Source organism: Penaeus monodon, chromosome 18, assembly GCF_015228065.2.
Source record: "Penaeus monodon isolate SGIC_2016 chromosome 18, NSTDA_Pmon_1, whole genome shotgun sequence".
In the NCBI taxonomy this organism is placed as follows: domain Eukaryota; kingdom Metazoa; phylum Arthropoda; class Malacostraca; order Decapoda; family Penaeidae; genus Penaeus; species Penaeus monodon.
The window spans coordinates 31,656,696-31,666,695 of NC_051403.1; positions in this window are offsets into that span (position 1 = coordinate 31,656,696).

The window sequence follows — 10,000 nt, forward strand, 5'->3', positions numbered from 1 at the left end:
ATATATATATTCTATAATATAGATATTATATATATTAATATATAATTATATATATATTATGTATATAATATAATGTAATGTATATATGATATGTATATATCTAAGATATATATAATATATATATCTATATATATATGTATATATATATATATAATATATATATATAGATATATATATATATATATGTATATATAAATATATATATATATTATATAATATATATATATGTATGTAATACATATACTATATATATATAATATATTATGTATATGTATATCTGTATATATATGTTATATATAATGTATATGTATATGTATATATATAGTTATGTGTATATAATATGTATATATCATAAATATATATGTTATATATATGTATATAATATATGTATGTATATATTATGTATATGTCTATGTATATGTATAGTGTGTGTGGGCGTAGGGCGGTGAGTGTGGGTGTTGCGGGAATGTGGTCGTGTATATATAAATATATATTTATTTATATATACCATTATGTATATGTACATATATAAAACCTGTATACATGAATACTAAAATAATGTAACAGTGTTATAATTACCTCAAAAGCTGACAGGTTAAGAGGAGGCAAGTGTTCCAGATAATTCTTTGTGGGCCGATACCTCTTCTTCTCATCCTCTACCATCGCAATAGCCTGCATTGAAATATAGTTAATAAAACACTACAGTTATTCACTTTACAATTTTTTTTAGAGAGGGAGAAAGGGAGAGAAGGTGAAAGAGGGGAGAGATAGAGGAGGGAGATGGAGGAAGGGAGGAGGGGAGGGAAGGAGGGGGGGAGGGAGGGAGGGAGGGAGGGAGGGAGGGAGGAGGGGGAGGGAGAGGGAGAGAGAGGGAAAGGAGATGAGAGAGAGAGAGAGAAAAGCGAGAGAGAAAGAACAGAGAGAGAGATAGAAAAGAGAGAGAGAAAAAAGCGAGAGGAAGAGAAAAGAAAGAGAGGAGAGAGGAAAGAAAGAGAGAGAGAAAGAAAAGAAAGATGAGAGGAAAAGAGAGAGAGGAGAGACGAGGCAAAAGAGGGGAGATAGGGAGGGAGAAGGAGGGGAGGGGAGGGAGGGAGGGAGGGAGGGAGGGAGGGAGGGAGGGAGGGAGCAGGGGGAGAGAGAGAGAGAGAGAGAGAGAGAGGAGAGAGAGTAGAGCGAGCGGAGACGAGAGGGATGGAGGCAGGAGAGAGAGAGAGGAGGAGAGAGGAGAGACGAGAGAGGAGGAGGAGAGGGGAGAGCAGAGGGAGAGAGACGGGGAGAGAGACAAAGGAGGGAAAAAAGGAGAGATGAGAAAGAAAAAAGAAAGAGAGAGAGAGAGAGCGAGAGAGAGCAGGAGTGAGGAGAGAGAGATGAGAGGATGACGAGACGAGAGAGAGGAGAGAGATGGGAGAGAGAGGAGAGCGAGGTGGGAGAGAGAGAGAGGGACTGAGAGAGAGAGAGAGAGGGAGGGAGATAATTTAAAAACACATGCACATGTAAATTTAAACAAATCCTTGGATATTTGCCTTCACATTTGCATATAATAAAAAAGAAATTATATAATATATATATATATATATAATATATATATATATATATATATATATAATATATATATATTTATTTATATGTATGTACATATTTATAAATATATATATATATATATATATATATATATATATATATATATATATATATATATTCCTGAAAACTCAAAGAAAAGCGAAATCAGGTGAGGACACAAGGTCTACTAATTGGCTGAGTATTTGAGAAGCCAATCATATGTAAACATCTTCAAACAACAGTGAACAATACATTTCCCAGGCTGCATTGGGTTAAGAAATATTTCCATTTGACTTGAATAAATGCTTCATTAGATATATACCAACTATGTGCACGAACTTTCCATGTCCTGGGACAACAGGTGGTAAACAATGTGTCCCTTCAGTGCTCAGCTCTTACAGTTCTCTAGAGAGAATTTTATATTACTTTGTTACTCTGATGAGATGATTATGCCTACCCTAGTGACAGCAATATGAACTTCTTCTATACTTATACTGCAGTTTCAAAGGCAGGGCTTTGGCTGATATGAAGCAAAGCAGCCTTTCCCAATCCTGAGGTCACCAAGCAGACATGGTTCTCAATTTTGAGAGGTTATCAGTGTTAAATATATATGTGTACACACACACACACACACACACACACACACACACACACACACACACACACACACACACACACACACACACACACACACACACACACAACACACACACACAAACTCACAAAATAACAAACACAAAAACACACAAACAACACACACACACACACATATATATTTTTTTTCTTTCTTTCTTTCTTTCTTTCTTTTTTTTCTTTTTCTTTTTTCTTTTTTTTTTAACGGTGGTTCTGTTTGAGGCGCCATGTGACAGCATGAACTTAATTTATAGTTTTCATGTTGTGTGTGATGCTCTTGGAGGAGTATGTGGTAGGGCCCCAGTTCCTTTCCACGGGAGAGTGTGGTGTTACTTTTAGGTAATCATTCCTCTATTGTAATCCGGGCTTGGGACCAGGCACTGAACTGGGCTGGCTTGCCCAAAAACCTAAGTGGTAGGTAGGCAATCGAGTGCAGGTGTGAAGTCCTTGCCCAAGGAAACAAAGCGCCGGCCGGGGACTCGAACCCCCGAAATTGATTGGCCATGTGGACAGTCTTGAGTGTACGAGGCTCTAACCAACGCGGCCAACGCGGGGCCTAGAGAGAGATAGAGATAGAGAGATTAATGGATATATAGAGAGAGAGAGATAGGAGAGATCGTAGGATGATATAGATAGATAGATACAGGATAGAGATAGAGATATTAATATTAGAATATAGCTATAGACATAGAGAATAGAGAACAGATAGAGAGAATATAGATAGAGATAAGAATAGATATAGATAGATGATAGTAGATATAATGATATACAGATAGAGACAGAGATAGAGAGAGTAGAGAGAATACAGAGACGATATATATATACAGATAGAGATAGATAGAGATACAGGTACAGTTAGAAGATATATATAGATAGAATATGTGAAGAAGTATAGAGAGATATTATATAACATAGATATAGATAGTAGAGATATATAGATATAATACAGACATATGTAAGATAATAGAGAGATATAGATATATATTAACAGTTAGATAGATATATACATATAGATAATAAGTAAGACATTATAGAAGCGATAGACATTAGAGATATATTAGTACATATAGACTATACATAGATAGAGATAGAGTAGTATATAGATAATATATCGATATAGTATACAGACAGAGGTATAATATATCATATATAGTAGATATACAAATAATCTTTATAGTACACATTAGAGAGCTAGACAGAGATATAATATTACATTATATATATTATAATATCTATATATATATATATTATATATATATATATATACATATCTATATAATATATATATATATATTATACAATGTAATAATATATTATATTATATAATAATATATATTATACATATATATCTATATATATATATATACTATATATATATATGTATATAATATAAGATATATATCTAATATATATATATAGATATATATATAGAGACCCAGATATATATATATATCTCTATGTATATATATACATATACTATACTATATACACATATAGATAGAATATAGACACGATAGAGAGTATATAAACCATAGAGATAGAAGAGATAGAGAGAGTAGAGGAGAATATATACACAGAGATAGATCTAGATACCACAGGAGAGATATATAGACACAGAGGAGATATATAGAGAGAGAGAATAAGATATAGACAGATGATAGACACACACACACAGAGAGAGAGAGAGATATATAGATATAGATATAGATAGAGAGCGAGATATATAGAAGACACACACACACAGAGAATATATATAGAGATATGAGAAGAGTTATAGTATATAAGCGATTATATATATCGGTAATATAGATGATAGAATAGAGAGAGAGAAGATAGGCGTAGGAGAGATGAGATAGTAGAGAGTATGAGGTAGATAGCTAGTAGGATGAGGTAGATAGTATGAGATATCTATATAGTAAAGAGATATAGGATAGAGAGAGAGCTTATATATTATAGATTAGTATAATATAGTGAGATGAGTATGTATATAATAGCTAGATATGAGGATATATATAGATATAATAGAGATATAGGAGAGAGAGATAGGAGATGAGAGACAGATATTACAGATATAGACATATATAGACATAGATAGTATACAAGAGAGTACACATATAGATACATCGATATATAGACATATAATAGATATACAGAGATACAGAGAGATACATTATAGACAGATAGAGTTGGACAGATATATGTACAGACAGATATATATATACATGAGAAGTATAAATACATATAGATAACATATATAGAACAGACATCTAGATATACAGCGATATACATAGAGCGACAGAATGACAGAGATAGACAGAGAGAGAGAGACAAGTAGATAGACCATACAGACAGATGAGACAGATATATACATCTAGTATACCTACAGATATATACATACATCCTTACGATATGAGCATAGAAGATATATACATACTATAATGATATATATATATATATAGATTATATATATAACAGAGAGCTATAGATATACATATATATACGACATATAGAGATATATAATGATAGAGAATAGACATATATAATAGACATATAGAGATTATAAATAGACAGTAGATAGTAAGATAGATAGATAGTAAATATATATACAATAGCGATATAGAAAAGATAATATATAAAGAGATAGAGTAGATATTATAGATTAGACGATTTATATAATATATAGATATGATATATATATAGAGATAGAATCTATGGTGTGTATGATATAGATTGATATATATAAGTATTATATAATAAAATATATATATATAAATACATATATATATAATATATATATATAAAAGATGATATTCATATAATATGATATTATATATATATATATATATATATATAAATAAGATACATTATAGATATAATATATAGATAGACATTATAGATATTACATATATATATACATATATATAGATAATTATATATATACATATATATATAAATATATCTAGATATATATATAAGTATAAAATATATATATAAATATATATATATATATATATATATAGATATATATATATATATTATATAATTATATCTATTAATAACTATATATATAGTATATATTATTTAGCTAATATATATATATATATAGATACATAATATACAATATTAATACATACATATATATATATATATATAGTTATATAGAGATATTAATATATATTATTCATATCATATATATATATATATTATATATATATATATATATACAGATATAATCATATATATATAGACAATAATATATATAAACATATAGATAGATACATATAAGATATATACATATACATTATATATAACATATATATATACATATATATACATATATATATACATATATCATATATATACAACATATTAATAACTATATATATTTTTTTTTTTTTTTTGTACATATATATATATAATATATATATATTAATATTATATATATATACATATATATATATACATATGTATATATACATTTATATATAATATATCAAAATCTATATATATATATATAATATATATTATATGTGGAGTATATACATATATATCTAGTTCGAAGGCGAGCACTGACGCCGCGTTGTTTCCTTAGGCAAGGAACTCACCTCGATTGCCTCCTAGCACTGGGTGGCCAAGCCCGATCATGTCAGTGCCGGGGAAATAGACGATGGTTGACTCGATAAAAACACAGGGGTGGAAGGCATGGCAAAACCACCGCTCTAAATTGCAAGAAAACATCATGAAGCCCCATGATCATCAAGGCCGGGTGGTCCGAATGGTAGAGCTCGGACTCAAAAAACTGTCACGACGGCAATTGAATCGAGGTTCGAGTCACCGACCGGCGCGTTGTTCCCTTGGGCAAGGAAATTCACCTGATTGCCTACCTAGCCACTGGGTGGCCAAGCCAGCCAAGTCAAGTGCTGTCCCAACCCGGATAATAGAGAGAATAATTACCCAAAAGTACACCGGCACTCTCGTGGAAAGAAACTGGGCGACCCTACCACGTATTCCTCAGAGCATCACAAAATGAAAAACTACAATTAAGTATCATGCTGGACCACGGCGGCATCAGACATGAACCTACGTTAAAAGAAGAGAATATATATAGTATATACGTAATATATAATATATATATATAGTCTAGAAGAGAGATATATACATATATAAGATATAATAAGATATGAGTAGAACATATAGAGATATAGACACGTATAGATAGTATAGAGAGAGAGAGAGAGATAGAGAGACATATATATAGCTAGAGATTAGAGAGAATAGCTCGAGATAGATATGGGTGTGGGTGGGGGTATAGATATATATATATATATATATATATATATATAGGTAGAGAGATGTGTGGGTGTGTGGGGGGATAGTAGAGTATAGAGAGATAGAGAATATAAGAGAGAGACGAGAGATAGATAAGATAATAGTATATACAGATAAAAGATAGAGACAGCAGATAGAGACATCTATATATATATAAGAAGATATATATATATAAGAGATAGAGATAGATAGATAGATATACAAGATATATATATAATAAAAAAGTTGAAAAGAATAAGTTAGATAAGTATATATATAGATAATAGAGATATGATAAGATAGAAGATAGTATAAATATATAGTAATAGAGAGATAGCATATAGATATGCTATATATAGATAGATATAGATATATATAGAGAGAGAGAGGTACATACAGATAGATGAGATAGAGTATGAGAAGATAGAGATAAGATAGATAATAGATATATATAGAATCTATAAATTACGACAATATATATAGAGATATAGAGTATATTATATAACTATAGATAATAGATATATTGTAGAGTATGAATTAAATATATATATGCCTAGAGATATAGATAGAGAATAGACATAGATATGCTTTAGATATGATATATATATAGATGATATAGATATATAGTAGATGATAGAGATATAAGATATGTGTAGGGATATATCTATAGATATATGAGTATATATGAGAGAGAGGATAGAGAGCTTATATATGATAGAAGATATATAGATTAGATATAGAGTAGAGAGGTAGATAGAGAGAGAGAGGAAGAGATATAGTTATCTAATTATATATAATATGATATCATATATATAGAGTATTAGTATAATAGATATATATTAGAGAGATATATCGAGATATAGATATAAAGATATATATAGTACTATATATTAGACAGAGAGATAGATAGATAGTAGTATAGAGATAGAGATAGATATATATATATGGTATATAGATATATAGATATAGATATATTAGATAGAGGTTGTATAGATATATAGAGTAGATCGAATAGATATAGAAAGGATAGAGAGTAGTAGATAGAGAGAGATGAGTAGAGAGTAGATGATGTAGAGATATGGTGAGATAGGTAGAGTATAGTAGTTATAGATATGTATATAGAATGTTCTATATAGGTAGATGAGAGAGATGGTATAGATAGTATGTATATATGGTTAGATATATGTATATATAAGTTAGAGAGATATAGTAGTGTAGTATAGAGAGGGATAGCCAGATTTAGAGATATATAGAGTGAGATATATGATGAGGGATATAGAGTTGATAAGAGATTAGATATTAGATACGAGAGATAGTGAGAGATATAGAATAGTGAGAGATAATTAATGTATATAGATGGATATAAGATATGAGATGATATATAGAGTATACGATATAAGATAATAGATATTGTAGAGAGTTATAATATAGGTAGAGATAGGTATATATATTTAGATGTATATATATTTAAGATATATATAGAGAATATATATAGATTGATATATATATTTATATATATAATATAAACTAGATAGAGATATATATGATATATAGAGATAGATTAGATAAGATATATAAGATATATCAGATAGATAGATTATCTAGATATATTATATATATATAGTATAGGAGCGATATATACATATGATATAATATATAAGTAGATATAGATATATCTATATATATAATATATACTATAAGATCGAATATATAATCTATATATGTAGAGATAGATAAAAATATAGAGATATTAGATATATAGAGATATATATATATATCTAGTAGTATATATAGATGTAGATATAGATAGGATATAGATATATATATATAGATTATACATATAATACAGATATATAGATATAGATATATGTATATAAGTTATGATAGAGAGATTGAGAGATATATATAATATTATGATATATAGAAGGAATAGAGTAGAAGATATTGAGATAGATAGTAGTAGATATATAGATAGATAGAGAGAATAGATAAGTAGAGATTATAATATCTATGATATATATATATATGATAGATAGAGAGACTAGATAGATGATATTAGATAGATAAGATATATATATAATAGATATTATGATATACATATTATAGAGAGATTATATAGAGATTAATAGAGATATATAGATATATATTAGAAATAGAATAATCGATCATATAGATATATAGTGATATATAAATATATGAGATAACATATATTATAACATATATAGAGATGATATATCGATTATATATATATAGATGATATATAGATGATATTATATATAGATATTATAATTATAGATAATAGATTATATTAACTATAGAGCTGAGATAATAGATAGACGAGATATATGATATGAGTATAGTTATAAGTATATAAGATAGATAGATAGAGAGATATATATATATATATATAGATATATTAAGAGGATATCTATATTAGGATATAGGATTCTATATATAATTAGATATGAGAGAGTATAGATAGATAGATAGAGATATATGATATAAAATTATAATATAGAAGATTGATGATATAGGATAGTATATAGATAGATAGAAGATAGATATAGATATATATAGTCACATATAGATAGAGTATAGATATATATATATAAATATAGATAGTAGAGATATTAATATATAAGTTATAGATATGAGATTTTATAAAGGAGATATATATAGTATACGATGATATATATTATATAATATATAGTATAGGTAGTAGATTAGATAGGAGGTATAATAATAAGATGATTTATATATATAGAATATAGATATGTTATATAGAGATATATATAATATATATAATATGATTGAGTAGGGAGAGAGATTATCTATATTATTATATTTTATATAGATTATAGATATGTATATTATATATATATATATTAGAGCTATATATTGATATAGATAAGAGTCGAGAGATATAGTCTATATGATGATATATATATTATAAAAGATATATATAGAGATATAGAGATGATAGATAGGTTAGATATATAGGAGATATTATAGATATGATAGATAAGATATAGTATATATATAGATAGTATATGAGATATATATATATAGTATATTATATCTAGGAGATATATAGATTATATATAGATAGAGGCATATATAGAGAGAATGATATATAGAGAGTATATAGATATTCGATAGGATATGATACTATATATATATATTTAGAGATAGAGAGGAGAATATATATATATATATATATATAACATACAGATATAATATATAGAGATTAGATAGATGATCTAAGTATGAGATATAAGAGAGATAGATAATTTTAGATAGTATAGAGATATATATATTGTAATAGAGATATAGAGAGTAGAGATAGATGAAGAGATAGTTTATATAGAATATAGTATTATAGATATATAGATTAATAGATTAGCGATATTATATTATAGATATGAGAGAGAGACATGAGAGGAGAGATAGATCTAAGCTAAATATATAGTATAGAGTTATATTATATTCTAGATATGAT